The sequence below is a fragment of the Tachysurus vachellii genome, chromosome 2, assembly GCF_030014155.1.
Source record: "Tachysurus vachellii isolate PV-2020 chromosome 2, HZAU_Pvac_v1, whole genome shotgun sequence".
Lineage (NCBI taxonomy): Eukaryota > Metazoa > Chordata > Actinopteri > Siluriformes > Bagridae > Tachysurus > Tachysurus vachellii.
Window position 1 is genome coordinate 1,053,413 of NC_083461.1, and position 25,000 is coordinate 1,078,412.

General features: G+C 39.0%; 1 protein-coding gene across 17 annotated transcripts in view; it reads left to right on the forward strand.

Annotated features, from left to right (window-relative positions):
• The window catches only part of LOC132861411 (NACHT, LRR and PYD domains-containing protein 12-like), a 242,043-nt gene that overhangs the window by 19,274 nt on the left and 197,769 nt on the right, over window positions 1–25,000 (forward strand). The window lies entirely within an intron of this gene.

Below are 25,000 nucleotides of genomic sequence, written 5' to 3' on the forward strand. Positions count from 1 at the left end.
ATAGCCAAATTAGTAGATCTGGGCATTAACACCACAACTTGCAACTGGATCATGGACTTCCTGACCAACACACCCCAGCAGGTACAATCAGGCTCCATCTGCTCCAACACCATCACACTCAACACTGGTGTACCACAGGGCTGTGTGCTGAGCCCCTTCCTCTACTCCCTCTTCACCTCCGACTGCAGGCCTGTGAATGGATCTAACTCCATCATCAAGTTTGCAGATGACACTACATGATGAGCAACGATGATGAAACTGCCTACAGGGAGGAGATCCAGCACCTAGCCACATGGAGCAATGAAAATAACTTGCTCCTTAACATGTCCAAAACAAAGGAGCTCATTGTGGGCTTCAGGAAAGAGACAGGAGGCACACATGACAATATCCACATCAATGGGATGGCTGTTGAACGCGTTTCCAGCTTCAAGTTCCCGGGGACCCACATCTCGGCGGACCTGTCCTGGACTACCAACACCCCCAGCCTGGTCAAGAAGGCTTACCAGTGCCTCTTTTTCCTGAGGACACTAAAGAAAAATCTCCTCGGATATCCTGGTGAATTTCTACCGCTGCACGATAGAAAGCATCCTGACCAGCTGTGTCACAGTCTGGTATTGGAGCTGCTCTGTTGCAGAGCGTACACACACACACACACCTCACACTTTGTTATTGCACTAATGGTCTGTCTACACAAAAACTTACAGTATGATCACTTTTGCTCATTTGCTCATTTCTCACCCCACAATTCGTTATTGCACTAATGGACTGTTACATAAAACTATGCTCATTTGCACACTTGTGCTTCTTTTTTTGCATTGCTGCTTAGCAATATATTATATTATGTTCATAGTATATTTAAGTTATAGTAATAACAATATATTGTTTATAGCACATACCCTTCTGTAAATTTCAGTTTATAGTAATAGACATCTGTATATTATATTCATAGCACATATATATTCATCTGTATATTATAGCACATATATATTCATCTGTATATTATATTCATAGTACATATATATTCATTTGTATATGTATATTCATAGAACATACATATCTGTAAATTACTGTTTATAGTAATAGCCATATATTTTGTTACAGCACACATCCTTCTGTAAATCTGTATATTATGTTCATAGTACACACACATCTGTAAATCATTTTCATATTACCACTTTATTTAACTTATTTAACTCTTGTAAAAAACTGTATATCCTGCACTTGCTACTATTGCACTCTGGTTAGACCTAAACTGCATTTTGTTGCCTTGTACTTGTACATGTGTAATGACAATAAAGTTGAATCTAATCTAATCTAATCTAATCTAATCTAATCTAATCTAATCTAATCTAATCTAATCTAATCTAATCTAATCTAATCTAATCTAATCTAATCTAATCTAATCTATTACCACACATGAAGGACAGCATTTGATGTGAATATATGTTTTTTTCATTCCCTTTCCAAAAAATCCCTGTACCTGTGTTATGACTAGATTGTATTTTGTTCACAAACCACAACAAAACTGGATTTTGAATTTGTTCCAGTATAATGGACTCTTATGCCAGGTTACCAAGTCCACCCAAAACCCATTCATGCCAAAAACTCATTTCTGTTTCCGTTAACCAGTCAGAGGTCCATCTTCAGAATTTTAATGAAACATTTAAAAACTCCAACAGAGGAGTGACGAATTCAACAAAACAGTCAGGTTTGTCAGCATCCTCTGGTGTGGACTGGAACTGCAGCTTTCTGACCAAACCAAGACAAGCTGTAATTTAATCACCTCTTCCACTCCCAGAAGCTTAACATCCAGGAGTCCAGTCACGAAGCTAAACACAACCCAACCAGAGATCTTTAATAAAAAGGAATCTCAGTGTAAGGAATTCTCATCTGCCGCTTGGGCAGGATCACTATCCTTTCATCTGCCGCCTGGGCAGGATCACTAAATTCAACCTCTCATCCTCTGCTCGGTTTCCGTTCTCCACAACCGCTTGGGGAAGTCTCGATGAAAGACACAAATCAGTCTTTCAAAGAGAAGTTCCAAAGTTTATTAGGTACAACAGGAATATATAGAAAAAGGGGGATGACGTGATGTGTGTGTGCGGAGCTTTATGCTAGTATCAACAAAAGCAGCCTTGACTGTTATCACGAAACAGGAACACCCCAGCCCAAAGTATCATGTTTCTATGGTGGGTAGGGGGTTTAACTAAGGTCAAGGCATCTGTATGTGTGTGTAAGAGAGAGAAGGAATGTGTGTGTGTGAGAGAAAGAACAATGTTCTCTGTACAGAAAGTCTGCAACATTATCAGAAAAGTTTGTTTTATACAATTATTCTTACACTCAGCGTAACCACTCTGCCACCCAACAGCGCTTTCCGCCAGCTCGACTCAACCAGTCCTACTATGTGGAGAGTCCGTCCCTGACACCGCTAAGGGCACGGATCAGATCAGGCTCTGAGGCCTCGAAGGGCCAGGAAACACAAGAAATGGTCAGATCCATCACACAACCTTGGATTTCAGTAGACAGCATAAACATTCATCATATGATTTGTAAAGAAATATAGTTACTGGCCGGTGTGTGTGTGTAAGAGAGAGAAGGAATGTGTGTGTGTGTGTGTGTGTGTGTGTGTGAGAGAGAGAAAGAACAATGTGCTCTGTTACAGAAAGTCTCCAACATTATCAGAAAAGATTGTTTTATACAATTATTCTCATACTCAGCGTAACCACTCTGCCACCCAACAGCGCTTTCCTCCAGCTCGACTCAACCAGTCCTACTATGTGGAGAGTCCGTCCCTGTCACCGCTAAGGGCTCGGATCAGATCAGGCTCTGAGGCCTCGAAGGGCCAGGAAACACAAGAAATGGTCAGATCCATCACACAACCTTGGATTTCAGTAGACAGCATAAACATTCATCATATGATTTGTAAAGAAATATAGTTACTGGCAAGTGTGTGTGTGTAAGAGAGAGAAGGAATGTGTGTGTGTGGGTGTGAGAAAAAGAATAATATGCTCTGTACAGAAAGTCTGCAACATTATCAGAAAAGATTGTTTTATACAATTATTCTCACACTCAGCGTAACCACTCTGCCACCCAACAGCGCTTTCCGCCAGCTCGACTCAACCAGTCCTACTATGTGGAGAGTCCGTCCCTGACACCGCTAAGGGCACGGATCAGATCAGGCTCTGAGGCCTCGAAGGGCCAGGAAACACAAGAAATGGTCAGATCCATCACACAACCTTGGATTTCAGTAGACAGCATAAACATTCATCATATGATTTGTAAAGAAATATAGTTACTGGCCAGTGTGTGTGTGTAAGAGAGAGAAGGAATGTGTGTGTGTGGGTGTGAGAAAAATAATAATGTGCTCTGTACAGAAAGTCTGCAACATTATCAGAAAAGATTGTTTTATACAATTATTCTCACACTCAGCGTAACCACTCTGCCACCCAACAGCGCTTTCCGCCAGCTCGACTCAACCAGTCCTACTATGTGGAGAGTCCGTCCCTGACACCGCTAAGGGCACGGATCAGATCAGGCTCTGAGGCCTCGAAGGGCCAGGAAACACAAGAAATGGTCAGATCCATCACACAACCTTGGATTTCAGTAGACAGCATAAACATTCATCATATGATTTGTAAAGAAATATAGTTACTGGCCTGTGTGTGTGTGTGTGTGTGTGTGTGTGTAAGAAAGAGAGAAGGAATGTGTGTGTGTGTGTGTGTGTGTGTGTGAGAGAAAGAATAATGTGCTCTGTACAGAAAGTCTGCAACATTATCAGAAAAGATTGTTTTATACAATTATTCTCATACTCAGCGTAACCACTCTGCCACCCAACAGCGCTTTCCTCCAGCTCGACTCAACCAGTCCTACTATGTGGAGAGTCCGTCCCTGACACCGCTAAGGGCATGGATCAGATCAGGCTCTGAGGCCTCAAAGGGCCAGGAAACACAAGAAATGGTCAGATCCATCACACAACCTTGGATTTCAGTAGACAGCATAAACATTCATCATATGATTTGTAAAGAAATATAGTTACTGGCCGGTGTGTGTGTAAGTGAGAGAAGGAATGTGTGTGTGTGTGTGTGTGTGTGTAAGAGAGAGAAGGAATGTGTGTGTGTGTGTGTGTGAGAGAGAGAAAGAACAATGTGCTCTGTTACAGAAAGTCTGCAACATTATCAGAAAAGATTGTTTTATACAATTATTCTCATACTCAGCGTAACCACTCTGCCACCCAACAGCGCTTTCCTCCAGCTCGACTCAACCAGTCCTACTATGTGGAGAGTCCGTCCCTGACACCGCTAAGGGCACGGATCAGATCAGGCTCTGAGGCCTCGAAGGGCCAGGAAACACAAGAAATGGTCAGATCCATCACACAACCTTGGATTTCAGTAGACAGCATAAACATTCATCATATGATTTGTAAAGAAATATAGTTACTGGCAAGTGTGTGTGTGTAAGAGAGAGAAGGAATGTGTGTGTGTGGGTGTGAGAAAAAGAATAATGTGCTCTGTACAGAAAGTCTGCAACATTATCAGAAAAGATTGTTTTATACAATTATTCTCACACTCAGCGTAACCACTCTGCCACCCAACAGCGCTTTCCGCCAGCTCGACTCAACCAGTCCTACTATGTGGAGAGTCCGTCCCTGACACCGCTAAGGGCACGGATCAGATCAGGCTCTGAGGCCTCGAAGGGCCAGGAAACACAAGAAATGGTCAGATCCATCACACAACCTTGGATTTCAGTAGACAGCATAAACGTTCATCATATGATTTGTAAATAAATATAGTTACTGGCCTGTGTGTGTGTAAGAAAGAGAGAAGGAATGTATGTGTGTGTGTGTGTGTGAGAGAAAGAATAATGTGCTCTACAGAAAGTCTGCAACATTATCAGAAAAGATTGTTTTATACAATTATTCTCACACTCAGCGTAACCACTCTGCCACCCAACGGCGCTTTCCTCCAGCTCGACTCAACCAGTCCTACTATGTGGAGAGTCCGTCCCTGACACCGCTAAGGGCACGGATCAGATCAGGCTCTGAGGCCTCGAAGGGCCAGGAAACACAAGAAATGGTCAGATCCATCACACAACCTTGGATTTCAGTAGACAGCATAAACATTCATCATATGATTTGTAAAGAAATATAGTTACTGGCCGGTGTGTGTGTGTAAGAGAGAGAAGGAATGTGTGTGTGTGTGTGTGTGTGTGAGAGAGAGAGAAAGAATAATGTGCTCTGTACAGAAAGTCTGCAACATTATCAGAAAAGATTGTTTTATACAATTATTCTCATACTCAGCGTAACCACTCTGCCACCCAACGGCACTTTCCTCCAGCTCGACTCAACCAGTCCTACTATGTGGAGAGTCCGTCCCTGGCACCGCTAAGGGCACGGATCAGATCAGGCTCTGAGGCCTCAAAGGGCCAGGAAACACAAGAAATGGTCAGATCCATCACACAACCTTGGATTTCAGTAGACAGCATAAACATTCATCATATGATTTGTAAAGAAATATAGTTACTGTCGGGTGGAATCCTCGTATCTCCAAAACCATTACTTTTCAGGTAATAAAAAAAACACCGTATTTTTTGAGTTATTAAACATTGTATCGTTAAAGTTGTTATTATACCTTATATTGCTATCATACTGTTGTGTACCAACATTAACACAACATTTTCCCAAAGTCACGTTTTATCGGAGATACAAGCTTTATGACTTGGGAGCAGGGAGATACGAGATTATGCTGTCATTGATAAGAATGGTACGGACACAGACGTCGCTGCTGCCAGCAGTGTTCAATAAGGTCTGCGGTCATGTTGAGCCTTTTGACAAGAGACAAGGCTTCAATAGTTAACCAAAGCTAATGACTGTAGTTACATACATCTTCCTAAACTCTATTTTAAAAGTTTAAGAGCTATAAGTGATGCAATACAAAACACGATAAGCTGATTAGGCTGTCTAATAGGTGGAAATTAGTCTAAACTGCTCGCAAACTTACCTTCATGGCTCACGGGTTTCTTTCTGCACAGAAGCATTACAGCTATTGATTTTTAACAAAACAGACCTACTCAAATGTATCTAACCTAACTATTTTCACTTGTTAGTGTCCAAAAAACAGTGTTTTACATGCACAGTGCCAAGAGAGGCATTGCCTATAAGTAGGCTGACTTAAAGTCAGTAAAATAATAATAAAAACAATAATTTAATAGTGGTATCCAAAACATTCAATTTAATTCAAATATATTATAAAAAAAACATTTTAAAACGTCAATGAACATGTATAATGAGCAGTAATAAATAGATATTTAAAATACATCAATAACACAGATAAACATAGATAAAATCATAGTTAAAGGGATAGTTCACCCAAAAAATAAAATTAATTTTATTTCAAAGTTCAAATTATCGTTTCACTACGTTATACGGCATGTTTACGTATAATAACGAGGCAAAAAGCCAGCCAGCTTGCTTAAAGTGATGAGCATGACGGTTAAACATAACGGTTTGCCTTGACATTGTAAGATACAATCCTATCTTATCTGCAATGCACAGGGTTTAGTCTGCGTTGCAGTGGATTGTCTTGCGCTAAATTCCTGTCCTCAGACGAGCACCAGAACTAGTGGGGGTCCAGATTTTTTTTCTTTGAGCCCCACGAAAATCACTTTAGATATCACTTTAAGATGTGTTGATTCGTTGCGACTCTTAATCTTGAGGAGAAATATGCTGCGCAGCTCTCCCGCGGAGTGAAGAAGATTTCTCAGACAGTTGAAGTGTCCAATGGAGTTAAGAGATTTGCGTTCAAGCTATTTTCAAGACTTTAGATTGGTTAATAACTTGTAAAAATAACAGATCCACGTGGGGACTGACCAATAACATCGATATGTGAAAAAATATGAAATTGACCAAATTTGGACATACGAGGTTTCCGCCTGACAGCAAAGATATACTGTTGTATCTATAAGCTAATAGATTGAGGTACAAATACAATACTTTGTAATATCTACATCCACTTTTCCTTTGCTTTATAGGGATCAGCAGAGAGCTCGGAGCCAGAATAAACTATAGTAGAGATTATTTTTTAATGGAGGGAAGCATTAAGAAGAAGAAAATCTAGTTATTTCCCACATTTGTAACTTGCTCTGACATTTATGAGTACATAAAGGTGTATGTTCGGTGTGAGTTCGGTGTGAGATCGGTGTGAGTTCGGTGTGAGTTCGGTGTGAGATCAGTGTGAAATCAGTGTGAGTTCAGTGTGAGTTCAGTGTGAGTTCAGTGTGAGTTCAGTGTTGTTTTCACTGCTGTAACTAAATAAAATAAATCCCAGAGCTTCTGGCTACACTTTACTGACCCCACATTTATTTGTATAGCGCTTTTAACAAAGCCCAAGTTGAATAGAATTGCCTTCAGTAGTTATGAAGTTACACTGTGATGAATGAGTGTTTAAACAGGACTTGAAAATTTTTCCAACCCTTCACACATTTAATGTTGTCCATCATTATATATAATATAATGTATTATTATAATAGTACTATTATTGTACTATTCACTAGTAATTGTACTATTCAACAGTTAATTAAATTTTTAGCTCAAACACACTGGAGTTGTTATATACAGTAAAATAAACAGTCCAGAAACATGCATACTGTAAGCATTTAACTGGCATCAAATTAGACAGAAATATAAGAAATAAAAAAAAAAAGTTTTTACCTTGAGTCCCCGCTTTTCGATCTCAGCCACACATTTCTGGAACTGGAATAAAATGACACTATATACACACAAAAAGTATAATAATAATAATAATAATAATAATAATAATAATGATAATAATAATAATAATAATAATAATAATAATAATAATAATAATAATAATAATAATAATTACAGCTGCAAGCAGCATTTCCCGGGTTCAAGCGTTTAAGGCCTTTAGGGAGTTTAAGGCCTTAAAGGATTTTCACATACACAAAGTGACCCGCAGGTTACAGAGGGTGCCACAATATATGTCATGTCATGCTACATATGTCATGCTACAGAGGGTGCCACAATACAGTATATGTCATGTGAAGTACTCACCTGTCCAGTTTTCCCTAAAATAAACAATATATCCATAAAGCGAAGAAACACAAGCACCCAGATGCAGAACGAGTGACCCACAAGTCACATACACAAAGTGACCGAATTCTTAAGATTCTGATTCTGATTCTCAAAATTCACAAAATTGGGTTTTTGGACTGTTGGTGGCGCTAGAGGGCTTTTTTTAAAAAGGGCTGTTTTTAGTGATTTTTCCGTAATAGCGCCACCAAGTGGCCAATCGCCGCGGTTTTTGAACTGTGACCTCAGTTTGACCTCTTTCATGTGTCTCAAGTTTGGTGTTGATAGCTCATTTAGTTCTTGAGTTATTGACATTTTATTAAAACTGGCTCCTCACAGTTCGAACGTTTTGGGGCCCCTTAGGGACCCTGAATCAAAATTTCGACTTTTTTTCCATAATTATTGACATTGAGACTCCAGAGAATATTACTGCACTGGATTGGTCTCGATCAGGCGAAAAACCTAGGACTAGTTAGCAAAAGTAGGTTTCAGACAAAATGCGCTATAGCAAAAAAATTTAATGGCAGAGATGAAATCGGAGATATACATTTTTTAAGTCATGAGGCAAGGATTCCAATGATATAAAGCACTTGAGATTTGGACATCAATTGGGAGATTTGGAGATTTGGGAGTTATGGGCACAAACGCCTTGAGGGGCGCTGAAGCGCCCCAGATTGAACGATTTCGCTGAGTCCTTGGGCCTGAGTAACTGTGACCAGTACTACCATCTGACCAAGTTTGAGCTCTCTAGGCCTTACGGTTTGGGCTGCACGATCATTTCTAGGGCGGAATAATAATAATAATAAATATAGCTGCAAGCAGCGATACCGGGGTCAAGCCGATCAGATGCGCTCAGAACATGTCGCTGATGAACCATACCAAGTTTCGTAGTGATATGGCATTGCATTCGTAAAATGTGTGTGTGTGTGTGTGTGTGTGAGTGTGTGTGTGTGAGTGTGTGTGTGTCTCTGTGCGTCTGTGTGTGTGAGTGCGTGTGTGTGTGTGTGTGTGTGTGCATGTCTGTGTGTCTGTGTGAGTCTGTGTGTGTATGTGTGTGTGAGTGTGTGTGAGTGTGTGTGTGTGTGTGAGTGTGTCTGTGTGAGTGTGTGTGTGTGAGTGTCTGTGTGTGTCTGTGTGTGTGAGAGTGTGTGTGTGTGTGTGTGTGTAAATGTGTGTGTGTTCCTCGTATGTGAAAACATACTTGGCAATAAAGTGTGTGTGAGTGTGTCTGTGTGAGTGTGAGGGTGTATGTGTGTTTGTCTGTGTGTGTGTGTGTGTAAATGTGTGTGTGTGTGAGTATGAGTGTGCGCGAGTGAGTATGAGTGTGCGAGTGTGGAAACTTGGTGTGGTTCATCAGCGACATGTTCTGAGCGCATCTGATCGGCTTGACCCCGTGTGTGTGTGTGTGTGTGTGTGTGAGTGTGTGTGTGAGTGCGTGTGTGTGTGTGCATGTCTGTGTGTCTGTGTGAGTCTGTGTGTGTATGTGTGTGTGAGTGTGTGTGTGAGTGTGTGAGTGTCTGTGTGTGTCTGTGTGTGTGAGAGTGTGTGTGTGAGTGTGACTGTCTGTGTGTCTGTTTGAGAGTGTGTGTGTGTGTAAATGTGTGTGTCAGTGTGTGTGTGTGTTCCTCGTATGTGAAAACCTACTTGACAAGTGAGTGTGTGTGTGAGTGTGTCTGTGTGAGTGTGTGTGTGTGTGTGTGTGTGTGTGTGAGTGTGTGTGTGTGAGAGTGTGTGTGAGTGTGTGTGAGTGTGTGTGTGTGTATGTGAGTGTGTGTGTGAGTGTGTGTGTGTGTATGTGAGTGTGTGTGTGAGTCTGTGTGTGTGAGTGTGTGTGTAAGTGTGTGTGTTCCTCGTCTGTGTGAGTGTGTGTGTCTGTGTGAGTGTCTGTGTGTGTCTGTGTGTGTGTGTGAGTGAGTGTGTGTGTGAGTGTCTGTGTGTGTGTCTCTGTGTGTGTGTGTGTGTCAGTGTGAGTGTGAGTGCGTGTGTGTTTGTGTCTGTGTGAGTGTGTGTGTGTGAGTGTGAGTGTCTGTGTGTGTCTGTGTGTGTGTGAGAGTGTGTGTGTGTGAGTATGTGAGTAAGTGTGCGAGTGTGAGTAAGTGTGTGTGTAAATGTGTGTGTAAATGTGTGTGTAAGTGTGTGTGTGTTCCTCATAAAGACCTTTCTGATTCTGATTCTGATTTTGCAAGAATTTTGCCTCTAGGCCTTACGATTCAGCACAAAATTGGGTTTTTGGACTGTTGGTGGCGCTAGACGGTTTGAGCTAGACACACCAAAGTTGCTACAGTAACTTCTAAGACTGGCCTCTACATGTGTGCCAAATTTCATAACTTTCCTACGTACGGTTCTATGGGCTGCCATTGACTTCAATGACGGACGGAAGAATAATAATAATAATTAAAGCTGCAAGCAGCATTTCCCGGGTTCAAGCGTTTAAGGCCTTTGGATTGACATGACAATATATGTCATGTCATGCTACATTTGTCATGCTACAGAGGGTGCCACAACATATGTCATGTGAAGTACTCACCCGTCCAGTTTTCCCTAAAATAAACAAAGTCATATCCATTAGAGATGAGCCGGATACTTGGCTGAAACGAGTATCCGGTACGGATAAAGCACTTCTGCCGAGTACGAGTATTATACGAGTAATACGAGTCAATATCTGTGATTGTATGAAAATCATCATTGGCTAGCTGATTGTGTCAGCGTTCTGTGATAGGCTAGTCACAGCGCCCCTCCCCTACAGTGATAGGCTAGTCACAGCGCCCCTCCCCTACAGTGATAAGCTAGTCACAGCGCCCCTCCCCTACACACATACAGATGTATTGTGTTGCTGTGTCTCGCTCTGCTCACTCACAGTCACACACAGAACAGCTCTCTGTCTCTCCCTCAGTCACTCGGGTTCGCGGGTCTTTTCCGTTAACGTTTAGGGTTTCTTCAGCTTTTTACTTCGGGTTGTAACGTTAATAATACGTACTTACTAACCAGTAGAGTTCTGGTAAACGTGGGTTCGTTCAGACGTGGTGCTTGCTTGGTAGAATGCGACTCGCATTGCGTCTCTGCCTGTCGGAGATTTTTTTTTTTTAAACCTTCAGCTGTCTCTAACCAGTAACCAGACACTGAGTGTCTGACACGTTTTTGCTGTATTTCATAAAAACATAAAGGTAGTAAGCTAGTGTTATAAATATTACAAATTAATTATTACCGGTTAAAGCCCCGCCTACTTCCGGGTTAGGCCCCACCCAGTCCGAGAATCAGAATCAGAATCTTTGCCTTACAAGTCAACACAAAATTTGGTTTTTGGACTGTTTTTTTTAAAAATGGCTGTTTTTAGTGATTTTTCCATTATAGCACCACCAAGTGGCCAATCGCCGCGGTTTTTGAACAGTGACCTCAGTTTGACCTCTTTCACATGTGTCCCAGGTTTGGTGTTGATAGCTCATTTAGTTCTTGAGTTATTGACATTTTAGTAAAACTGGCTCCTCACAGTCCTAACGTTTTGGGGCCCTTAAGGACCCTGAATCAAAATTTCGACTTTTTTTCAAACATTATTGACAATGAGACTCCAGAGAATATTACTGCACTGGATTGGTCTCGATCAGGCAAAAAACCTAGGACTAGTTAGCAAAAGTAGGTTTCAGACAAAATGCGCTATAGCGAAAAACTTTTCAAGGGGGGAATGAAATCGGAGATATACATTTTTTAAGTCACAAGCCAAGGATTCCAATGATATAAAGCACTTGAGATTTGGACATACGGTTTAGGAGTTATGGGCACAAACGCGTTGAGGGGCGCTGAAGCGCCCCAAATTGTCCGATTCCGCTGAGACCTTGGCCCTGAGTAACTGTGACCAGTACTACCATCTGACCAGGTTTGAGCTCTCTAGGCCTTACGGTTTGGGCTGCACGACCGTTTCTAGGGTGGAATAATAATAATAATAATAATAAAAATCTGAGCAAATACAATAGTGTTCCAGCGCTTCACGCTTGAACCCTAAATATAGCTGCAAGCAGCGATACCGGGGTCAAGCCGAGCAGATGCGCTCAGAACATGTCACTGATGAACCATAACAAGTTTCGTAGCGATATGGCATTGCATCCGTAAAATGTGTGTGTGTGTGTGTGTGTGTGTGTGTGTGTGTGAGTGTCTGTGTGTGTGTGTGTGAGTTTGTGTGTGTGTGAGTGTGTGTGTGTGAGTGTGTGTGCATGTCTTATTCATTCTATATCCACACTTTATACTCATTTTGTCTACATTGTATCTCACCATCTGCATTGGTCTTGGTTATGAAACTGTAAACATATTTCTTGAAAAATTTTATATTGATGTGGCCGTGCAACGTGTGTGATTTAACCAGTGAGCGTTTTAGAAAACATGAGAATGTTTCAACCAGTATCTGTTAGTGTGGATGTAAATGTGAATGAGTGTTGTTATTTGCACTTCCACACTTTATGTACATTCCTGGTCGTCCATATTCCATATTCATATTGTATACATTTTATTCATTCTATATCCACATTTTATACTCATTCTGTCCACATTGTATCTCATCATCTGCATTGTTTTCTTGTGTAGTATTGTGTTATTTATGTCTCTACCTTTGAGAGTCACAAAGTGCTGGAACCAAATTCCTTGTGTGTGTCAACACACTTGGCCAATAAATCTGATTCTGATTATGAGTCTGATTCTGGTGGCAGCCAGGGGAATGATGAGGTGTGTGTATATGAAAAGTACTGTTTTGTGAAGAAAGCAGCGGCAGCTCGTAGAAACACATTGCAGAGGTAGTCGACGCTGTTTGTGTATGTGTGTGAAGGTATGTTTGTTCATGTTAATGAAAGTTTAAACATTTCTCCTGAAAAGTTTTATATTGATGCGGTCGTGTAACGTGTGTGATTCAACCAGTGATCCTTTTAGAAAACATGAAAATGTTTGAAGTAGTATCTGTTAGTGTGTATGTAAATGTGAATGTGTGTAGGCATGTGTTAAAGATGCAGTGTTAGTTTAAACATTTTGTTTTTCAGGATGGAAAGTTCTAAAAGATCTTTATATGAAGTGGATGGATACATACATGATGTGTCCAATGTGTTGGAGTCAAGATCAGGCAGCTACTTCACGGCCTTGTTGCAGGAGGCAGGAAAAAACACGCGAGTCGTCGTGTTTGATGTACAAAAACACAACGTGTTCCAGTGTGCTGAGAGGGATAGGTGAGTATCTGAACTGTCTTACACTAATGCAATATCAACAATGTCATTCTTATATACATATGTTCTGTTTTTGTTGTAAGGCATTTAAACAAGTAAAACATAGTAATTAAACGTGACATATTATTTCTATATGTTAACTGGCATTGACTTCCACGAACCAACTAATGTTAAGCGTCCAAGCCTCATCATTATACACAGTGATTTGGGAAGTATTACTGTAAGTTATTGATGAAATGCAGCACAACCAGCGTCTCCGTCTGAATAACAAACTAGGGGTGGGTTGCTGTTTAATTTCACCCACAAAGTCATCATGGAAAACAAAATAAATTGCTGATAATTCAGGTTAAAGATTAATCTGAGATTTGTTACACACACACACACACACACACACACACACACACTCTCACACACACACACACACACACACACACTCACAAATCCACGGCGAGGAAACTTGGTTATCTGACATTCTCATAGCATATTAACAACATGCAATCAAAGAACTGGTGAAAACAATATCTGCATAAAATTGTTGATAATTTTATGTGCTTTTGAAATTGAAAGTGGGCTTAAATGGTATGTGCGCCTAATGGGTTTTCTTGTCTTGTCATACTATTTGTTGATTGGATAGGTTTGTGGTTGATGATATATATATTTTTTTTTGTCTACAGGGGTCCAGTAAAGCTTACAAACATTGGGTTTTCACCGTCTCGTCAGGTGAAAAATACAAATGATGTGACTGTAAACAACCGGACAAAAATTACAGTTGCTCAACAATTGTCCTATGTGTTTGAGGAGAGATTGTGTGCTACAACTCCAATTTTAACTCTTGAAGAAATCCTAAAAGATACAAGAGAGTATCAACGGGTAAGAGTAATGTTTTTGTTGTATTGTCTCTTTGTGATGCAATGTGTTGAAAAAGTGTTTGTCAAGTATTGATAGTTATAATGAAATGGTGTTGATATGTATTGTTGTTAATGAGAGTATTGCAGGGTTTGTAGGTTTATTGTATTATGCTATATTTTCATATAAACAATGGCACTAATCTATACACGTGGTTTTCTTTGTGTGTATATGCCTAGAATTAGTGTTATGATCTCATTAAAGTGTGAAATGTCATTGAGGCTGCTTGTCAAATAAGTATTATATGCATTTATAAATGTTTTTTTTTTTTAATTGTGTTTGGCAGGTGTCCGTAAAGGTGAAGATTGTGAGAGCTTTTGAGAGGAGGGACTCCGTTGTACGGGGACAAAGAATGTCTTTACAAAATTTGATTGTCGCAGATGTGGACCACCTAATGTTGCTAGCTGTGTGGGGCATGAATGAGATTCAGGTAGGAAAATGGTACAATGCGTTGAATGTGTCTGTAAGGTTATTCAAGAATAATACGTCGCTGAGCACAACAGCACAGACAACAATGGAAAAGTTGGAAGACTGTGGGCCAGCAAAAGTTTTCGACGAGAGCGAGATCAAAACTGTGAATGGTGAAATTCAGGAAGCAGATGTGAAGGTTGAACATTATTGTCCGAAGCATCATGTGCTTGAGAACGTAAACCCTGCCACTTTAATAACGAGATGCAGTAAATGTTCCTCATATTGTAAAACATCTAAGACTACTGTTGAAATTCGAGGCCATGTTGGTATTTCAATGGAAGGTCAACAAGAGAAATTTTATTTGAGTGACTGTGAATTACGTGAGCTCTTAGCAGTAAAACCTGGACAAAGTGTGGCACCAGATCGTCTGGTGGCCGATATACTTGCACACGATGTAATGGTTTTACAGTTTTGGAGGAATGTAATGATGAAAACAAGTTTCCCAAACGACAGTGATTCAAGTTCTGCAGTACCCTCAACATTGTCACAATCAACTGAAAGTGCAGAAGTACTGGAGGATTTTTCATCTACATCCGTGTGTTAAGACATTTCTGTAAACGAAAAGCAAATTTTTTTTTTACCTTTTGTAAACGTTTGTCACTGATGAACCATAACAAGTTTCGTAGCGAGAGACAAAGGTTTGCTAATCTGAATGGTATGCCACTACTATTGCACTTTTTTAAAAATATTGTGCATGTACTGTGAATATAGGTCAACAGTGACCCATTTGTGCGCAATAAATAATGCAATTATAACTGTGGAGTTGTCTTTGTTTTTTTCTGAGGGCTTATGACGTTTATATATTAGATTTATGTAGAAATGCCAATGGTGTTTGAAAGCGTATCGCGGTCTTGGTGAATGCTTACCACCTTTATGAAATACAGGTAGTAAGCTAGTGTTTATAAATATTACAAATTAAGTATTAAGCTATACACACACACACACACACACACACACACACACACTTGGTGTGGAAACAAAACAGAACCAAAAAAAAAGTAAAAAAAATCACAGTGATCATAAAAAAATTGAAAGTTAAAAAAGAAAGTCATGTTGCTCATTACACTTTTACTTCATAATTGCACTGCATTTTTTTTGTTTGCATTGCTGCAAAACTTGTTCTGTAATATAGTTCGTTTGCTATCGTGATCAAAAACCATTGATGTGAAGCTCAATCCTGATGCTGTCCTGTAAATATTTTTCAAATCAGCAGTAAATATAACAATTTCTGATCAACCCATATCAATTGAATGCTCAAAACAACATAGCGGTTAAAACCCCGCCCATTTCAAGGCAAGCTCCGCCCACTTCAGGGTTAGGGCCCACCCACTCCGAGTACAGATACAGATAATCCATATGGTTAACAGATACAGATACAGATAATGCTGTACTCGATCATCCCTAGTTGCTAAAAAATTCTTCAATAGACCTGAAATATATAGCACAAGTTGCGTAAATTTATTTCATAACACTTTTATTTTTTTTTTAAGCTTGAGAACAGGCAATAGGCATTAAAATCCTTGTAAATTACACACTGCTTTTTCATTTTATTAAATGCGTGAGTGTGAGTGTGTGTGTGTGAGTGTCCCCATCTAAGTACATCAATTGTAGTGAAAACTTACATGGTAAAACAACAAAGTGCATATGTAGAATATTTTGTTTGTAATGCCAGTTTTTAATTGGATGTGTTATTTTTTGCAGATGCCACGGAAAAAGGGGTTCCGGAGATCTGAGGTCAGCCATGCAGAGCCTCTTGTCAAAAGAGTTGCATATGAGGTTGAGCCTCCTCCCAAAAGTGCTTCATTACCAAATGAGGTTCAGCCTCCTCTCAAAAGTGCTCCAAAAAGACATGAGGTTCAGCCTCCTCTCAAAAGTGCTCCAAAAAGACATTGTCACGAAACAACTGTCATTGAGAAAGTCCATGTGACTGCCAATCAAACTGTCAATGAGAAAGTCCATGTGACTGCCAATCAAACTGTCAATGAGAAATTCCATGAGACTGCCATGCAAACTGCCAATGAGAAATTCCATGTGCCTGCCAATCAAACTGCCAATGAGAAATTCCATGTGACTGCCAATCAAACTGTCATTGAGAAATTCCATGTGACTGCCAATGAAGCTGATAAAGTACTGGATGGAGCAGTTATAAGAGGATCGTTCAGTCAAGCTGATATGCGATTTGGAAGTACAAGAAACAAGCAGTGTGTGGCTATCAGTTTAACATCTGTACTTCAGCACTGTGTAAAGAATGTTTTGACATGGCAAACCGCAGATTTGGATTATGTACTGAATAAGGGAAATGACCTTTATGTTATTTTAAAAGATTCTAGAAAAATAGGAAAAGGCCTGAACAACTATATACTGATCCCAGAACTACCCAGAACATGGACATACTGTGACAAATATTTTGAAATAAAGTATGGTCCATGTTTCTGTGGATTTATTGATGTTTTTGAGTATGATACAGAAGTGGGAGATTTTGCAATGCCATTTAATGTAGCGGTGGAGCGATCACTGCTTGATTATGATGCTTGTTTGGTTACTATTGCTGCAAATACATGCGCAATTATAAAACAAGGCAATTTATATGCCATAGTAGATTCACATGCAACCAGTTTTATTAATGGCCAACAACACAAGTCCGCAACAAGCTTTGTAGCTTATTACAGCAACATTAAACATGTTATCAGGTATTTCTATGACTTTGGTAATAGGTATGGCAAAGCATATATTCCATTTGAGGTTACAGGTATCAAGCCAAGCTTGTGTGACAGAAATGCAGGTGCATTTGCAGTCTCTCATGGCCAAAGCAGAACAAATGTTACTGGCGTTCAAAGTGCAGAGGATCCTGGTAAATTAATGCATCTTTACCCGAGACCTGCAGCAGGCATACGCATCAAAGATTGCAACAATGAACCAAATGCACAATGTCAGAAACCACTTGATAATAGTCCGTTAAAGCCATTTGAGGTGATGGATGTTAAAGCAACAGCAAAATCCACAGCTGCAGATACAACCTATGAGTCTGGTCAACAAGGCAGTGCCACAAGCACTCCACCTAAGAGCAAACATAAGTTCAGTAAGTGTCATGATGGTAACAGTAAACAAGCGCCATATGTAGGCAAATTGCAAAAAGAAAAAATAGTGGATAAGAAAAATATACAAGAAAAGGTTGAGTTGACAGATGTCCTGTTAAATGAGAATTTACCTACAAGCAACCTCATTACTGGGGATACTATAAACAATGAGTTTAGTTTTAAGCCGTTAACATCTACTAATCAAGATTCTTTGTGTGCACGCTTCCAAATGAGAAATGAAAACAACAGTGTAAAAGGTACAAATATGAGTTCTTTAGGAGAACCATGTAAAACAAAGATCATCAAACGAGACGGAAACTGCTTCTTTAGAGCAATAGCACATGCGGTATGTGGCAATGAAGAGAAACATCTGAAAATCAGGCGTGAAGTTGTGAAACACCTTAAAGCTAACAGTCCCAAATTTATAAGGTATTTAAGAGAAGAGTACAAATCTGTGAAAGATTATTTGACACAACATAAAATGTATTATTCTGGATATGGGCCACAGAAATAGACATCTTTTGTACGGCCGATTTGCTGAAAACAAATATTTTTACTTTCAATGATGACAGATGGAATGTACATGCGCCAACTGATCAGGTAGTCACAGATAATGCTATATATCTGAAACACTGTAATGAAAATCACTTTGAAATTGTTACATGTGTTACACATAAAAATGAAAGCAATGTTTGTGCAGGAGCATGCAAAGCTGTACAGGGTAATGAAAACATTACGCGGTGTTTACGAAAAAGGAAATTAAATGAGACGGCAGACAATGCCAAACGTCAAAGAGAGCCTGAGAGATACCACAGTGATAATGATTTCATACAAAGGAAAAAATCAAAAAACTTTGAAGACACAGAATATAGACGGAAAAAAAATGAAAGTTCCAAAAATACATATCGTCACAATACTGAATACAAGGAGAGAAAACTTCAAATCCTTGCAAGTAAATATAAGAGTGATATTAACATTCAGAAGTCAAAATGTGAAAGATCAAAGATGAAATATTCTGCAGACATTGAATTTCAAAACCGTGTTAGGCAATATTCTCAGATCAAATACAAAACCGACAAAGTCTTTAAATCAAAGTTATGTGAATATTCTCAGCATAAATATAGCACAAACCCCACTTTTAACGCCAGAGTGCGTGAATATTCTCAGCATAAATATAGCACAAATCCCACTTTTAACGCCAGTGTTCGTGAATATTCTCAGCATAAATACAGCACAAACCCCACTTTTAACGCCAGAGTTCGTGAATATTCTCAGCATAAATATAGCACTAATCGCACTTTTAACGCCAGTGTTCGTGAATACTCTTATAGTAAATACCATAATGATGAAAACATTCGCATGAGTAAAATACAGAAAGGATGTGAAATTTATGTAAAACAAAGAGAAAGACAAAGAAACATTGATGTTGCTATTAGTCGGTTTCATCAAGAAGTCAGCAGAGGTCCAGAATGTGTTTGTTGTGTGTGTCACCGTTTATTGTTTAGAAAACAAGTTGTTGAGTGTAAATCTGATTACTATGAACAAAAAGGACAGCACATAGCTGCTTTAAGTGAAAGATGCATCACATTGAAATATTTACATGTATGTGACACTGAATGTGAGCGTAGTTGTGATTTTTCTGGGAATTTAGCCTGTAATTTGTGGATATGTTATACATGCCATCGAAAAATCCTTAGAGGACAACTACCTGAAGAGAGTGTTGGCAACAATATGCATTTGGTGGAAATTCCAAAAGAATTAAAATGTCTAAACTCATTGGAACAACATCTAATAGCTTCTTTGTCTCCCTCGAGGTCAACAGCGCGGTGTTCATGGGCCGGTTGTCTGTATTCCGGTCAATACTACAAACATGACCAACATACTTCCGCGAAATGAGTGTGACGACCATATGATAAAAATCAAACTGAAACGAAAATTGACATACAAAGGCCATTATGAATATAAATATGTTCACACTGATCATGTCAGAAATGCTTTATTGTATTTGTTGAAAAACAATAAGTGGTATAATGATGTGCAGTTTAATCAGCAGTGGATCAACAGTTTGAATGAACCTGATGATGCTGATGGTAATGAAATGCAGGAAGATAATGTTTCAGATAAAAGTGACGATGGGAGGGACACTGAAGATGAACCACAGGAAGATATAACATATATCAACGAGCAAAGTGGACTTTTGTCAAACACATCACTACAGCCTGTTGACATTGGTTCAGAAATAATTGATCAACATTTTCATGATGTACTGAATGTAGCACCAGGTGAAGGTAACAGTCCTGTTAGGTTGTTATCAGATAAAACCAATGAGGCAAAATGCTTCCCTTTTCTCTATTCTACTGGTGGTCCAACATTTCATGATGACAGACCAGAAAAAATCACATTGTCACGATACCTGAACACACGACTATTAAATGCCGATGGACGTTTTGCTCAGAATACAGACTTCATTTTTTATGCACAATATATATCAGAAGTTGAACAAATTCTGTCTAATGTCTCAATTGCATTACGCAAAGGTTATGAGAAAGGTAGTTTATCGGAGGTGACACCAGATATGCTGACAAATCCTGATTCATTGCAAAAAATACTAAAGTTTGATGAAGGATATAAGTTTTTGAGACCAGTCAGAGGGACGCCTCCCTATTGGATGTCCGCACAGAAAGATCTCTTTGGTTTGATTAGACAACTTGGCATACCAACTTTCTTTGCATCTTTTAGTGCTGATCTGAGATGGCCCGAAATGTTGAATACCATTACGAAACACGAGGGCAAACAAATAATTTTAGATGAACTTGAGTGGTCAGAGAAATGTGGACTTATACGAAGAAATCCTGTCACTGCAGCAAGGATGTTTGATCACAGATGGCATTGTTTTCTGAAACATGTCATTATGTCACCAGCTGAACCTATCAGTAAAATAAAAGACTATTTTTATCGTGTTGAATTCCAGCAACGTGGTTCTCCTCATGTTCACTGTCTGTTTTGGATAGAAAATGCTCCAAAGCTTAATGATGATGATGAAGCTAATGATCCTGTGGTTGCTGATTTCATTGACACATATATCACCTGTGAGACACCACCAGAACAAGATATTGAACTCTTTGAAGCAGTAAACAGTGTGCAGAAGCACAGACATTCAAAAACATGCTGCAAGAAAAATACAGTATGTCGTTTTAATTTTCCAAGACCTCCATCTAGCCGCACCTTTATTACAAGACCATCTAATGCAGATGAGTTTAAAGGGAAAGATGAAGATGATACAGCAAATGCAATTATAAAGAAAATCAAAAATGCTTTAAACTCTGATTTAATTTTTGATTCGGCCGATGATTTCTTTTCATCTATTGGCATTAGTCAGGCTCTTTGAAAAAGCATACAACAAATGCTCTAAAAAGAAATCCATTGTCTAAAAACGAAATCCAAAAGATGTTTGGGTAAACCAGTATAACAGAGATTTACTGCGTGCTTGGCAAGGAAATATGGATATTCAGTATGTCACAGATGCCTTTTCTGTAGTTCTGTAGTTTATATACTTACCTACATCACAAAAGCAGAACAAGAAATGGGACTTTTGCTTCAACGAACACAAAATGAGGCTATGAATGGAAATCTTGAAGCTAAAGCATCTTTAAAACAATTGGGAAGTGTTTATCTACACAACAGAGAAATTTCAGCTCAAGAGGCCGTGTACAGAGTGACAGGCATGCATTTAAAGGAATGCTCACGTAAAGTACACTTCATTCCAATAGGACCAAATCCTGTAAAGATGAGTTTGCCTTTGCATGTGCTTAAGAATAAAGTGGACAAAGAACAGTGTGATGACGAAAGCCCTTTTTGGATGACAAGTTTTGTCGATAGGTACAAGAACAGACCCCAGAAACAACCACTGCAAAATCTTTGTCTTGCCAGTTTTTGTTCTGAGTACAGAGTTTTGACAAAAACGGAAATTTTGTCACACAAAAAAAAATGCAGAAATTGAAGTTATTAAACTCCATAATAACTGTGGCTATGTGAAACGAAGAACACGAACTGAACCAGCTGTTGTCAGATATCCTAGATTTTCACCCACAAAAGATTCAGAAAAATATTATTATTCATTACTGCAACTTTTTCTACCACATTATGATGACAGTCACTTGAAGCCGAGCAACTATGAGACATATGAGGGGTACTACAACAGTGGTGTCATAACTAATTCTGGAATGCAAAATGTGAAATTCATTGTTGATTGCAATAGAGAATTGTTTGAAAAGGACTCTGATAAAATAGAGCGAGCCAAAGAGCTTTTGGAGCAGGATATAGATTTAGAGGATGCTTGGGCTACAATTTGTCCTGAAACTGAAAGAGAACGTCATGAATGTATTGAACTGATGATGAATAAAGTGTTTCCTGATGAAGATAACAGTCAAGAAGTGATTCCAGATCTTACAGGAAACCCACAAACTAGTTGCACTGTAGAAACAAACCACACCACAATGCCTAGAGATGAAGCGTTACATTTAATGCGATCATTAAATGAGGAACAATCTGCCATATTCTATAAAGTCCGTAATTGGTGTTTACAAAAAGTACTTGTACATAATACATTATACATAATACTTGTACATAATACATTTTCAATTGGTGCTAATGTCAGATTGCCATATCAACCACTGAGTGATGACAAAATAAATTCTCTACGAATCAAAATAGGTAACCTGCAAATTTTGATTATTGATGAAGTCTCTATGGTTGACCATTGACTGTTGTCATACATTCATGGAAGGCTGCGACAAATAAAACAAACTGGGGATTACTCTCTTTTTGGAAAAGTCAGCATTGTTGCTGTGGGTGATTTCTATCAGTTACCACCTGTGAAAGGAGCTGCTCTTTATGCTGACACAAAAGGAGTCAACCTTTGGGAAAACAACTTTGACCTTGCTGAATTAACTAAAGTTGTTAGACAGCAAGATGCCTCTTTTGCTGGAATGTTGAATCGCCTGAGAGTGCATAAGAAAAATGAAGATCTTGGTCCTGCTGATATTGCTGTGTTGAAAAAATGTGAAACCGGCGAGAGATATAATGACCTTCACATATTTGCTACAAATAGTGAGGTTGACAAATACAACATTGAAAGACTACATGAGTGCTGTCCAGAAGCAATCAGTATAAATGCTCAGGATTATATCAGAAACTCAAAAACTGGAAGAATGGAACGTAAAGTTGGATACCACAGTACAGTTTTCAACTCATGTCTATCTAAATGCATCTCCTTGGGTGTTGGAGCAAGGGTTATGCTAACGAAAAATATTGATGTTGCTGACGGTCTTGTCAATGGAGCTTTTGGTACAGTTGTCCACATAAGTGAAAATCTGAAAAAAGGTGAAGATAATGACAATTTCCCATCCGCTATTCATGTGGAGTTTGATAATCCAACTGTTGGAAAAGTTCAGAGATGCAAAAAACGTCACATGCTTTTTCCAAATTCGACTGTGATTGAAGTACAAGAAGACTAAGTCACAAATGCTGGTGGCATAAGACGGCAATTTCCACTCAGATTGGCATGGGCATGTACAGTTCACAAGGTACAAGGACTCACGATGGATAAAGCTGTTGTTTCACTTAATAAAATCTTTACAGCAGGACAAGCATATGTTGCTTTAAGCCGTGTAAGGTCTCTTAGTGGATTAATCATTCAGGACTTTAAAGAATCCGTCATATTTTGTAATGACAAAATTGAGTTGGCTATGAAAGACATGACAAAAATCAATTTGGATAAGTACAGTTTCAGTAAATCCTTTGGTACGTTTAGATTAGCAATGCTTAACGTGCAAAGTCTAAAAGCTCACTTTCAAGATGTCCTGTCACATACAGTGTTGATGAATGCTGATTGTATTTGTTTGACGGAAACATGGCTAAATGTTAATGACCAAGAACCACAGATACCAGGATATGTGTTCTCACACAACCCAAGAGCTAAGTGTTATGACAACAGCACTGCACTTTATACTGAATTGAAACATCAGCGAGGAGGGGGCGTTGGATTTTACTGTTCTGAAAACATTGAGTGTGATTTGTTTTTTCCTGAGTGCGCCAACTTAGTATGCTTATACTTTGTAATTCCATGTGTCAGTTTGACTGCGGCCCTTTTGTACAGACCTAATTCTTATAATCATGATTTGTTTCGACAGCAGCTATTAATTGTTATTGATGAGATGGAGAAGCATCCAGGACAGAAAATAATCATGGGAGACTTTAATGAAGACATTTTTACTTCATAGACAATTGTGAAATAAATGCAAGAACATGGATACAACCAACACATACAAACTCCAACTACAGAAAAGGGCACCTTAATAGACCATGTGTACACAAAAGACATTAAATGTATACATGTTGAGGTTGCACAAACCTACTACAGCTTTCATCAGGCTATACTTATGGCACTGCTGTAATAATAGATAGAAATAGTCCGCTGGCTGGTTATTGGGGGTGGGGGGTTAGGGAGGAAACAATCACAGCGTCTCCCTGGGTATAGGGTAGTGGACACTGGATGGGAGGTGACAGGAGTTGGTGTATAACAGTTATTTTACAACACTGTTTGCTTCAGCAGTTCTTTGCTTGTTTTACTTATTGATTTATATTTTTATTTATTTGTAATCTGCTGTGTTTTGCAAGTTTTAGTTCTTAGCACAACCACACACACTATTCTCTACACTCTAACACTAACTGCATTTTCTATCACCTTGTGAAGAACTATTTCTTAAACATCACAGGACACACACGATATACATGCGGACAAAATTGTTTATTGTCACTTTTCCAAATTTTTTAATAAAACATTGCAGTATTTGCAACATATATACAGCATTACAGCATATACATTGCAGTTGTACCTATATAAATATACAACGTGATTGTATATCAATTTGTTGACAAATACCATGGGTGTGGTTTTGCAGATCAAGCAAAGAACTGCTGTAGTTCCTTTACTTCATAGTTTAAACCAGGGGTTCTCAAACTGGGAGCTGTGGACTCCTGGAGGCTCTAAATGTTTAGCCAGAGAATCTGTGAAATAATCTGTTATAAATTATAGACTTGTGTTGTTTTATTAAGAAGGGTAATTTACATGTAGGAACCATTTGGTTCTTGCTACTGTTGATTTTATTAAAACGTTTAAGATAATTTAAACAGTATATCTGTCAAGATCAATTGTAATTCGAGTTAAAGAACCCTATAAACAATATGTTAATCTGAATCAC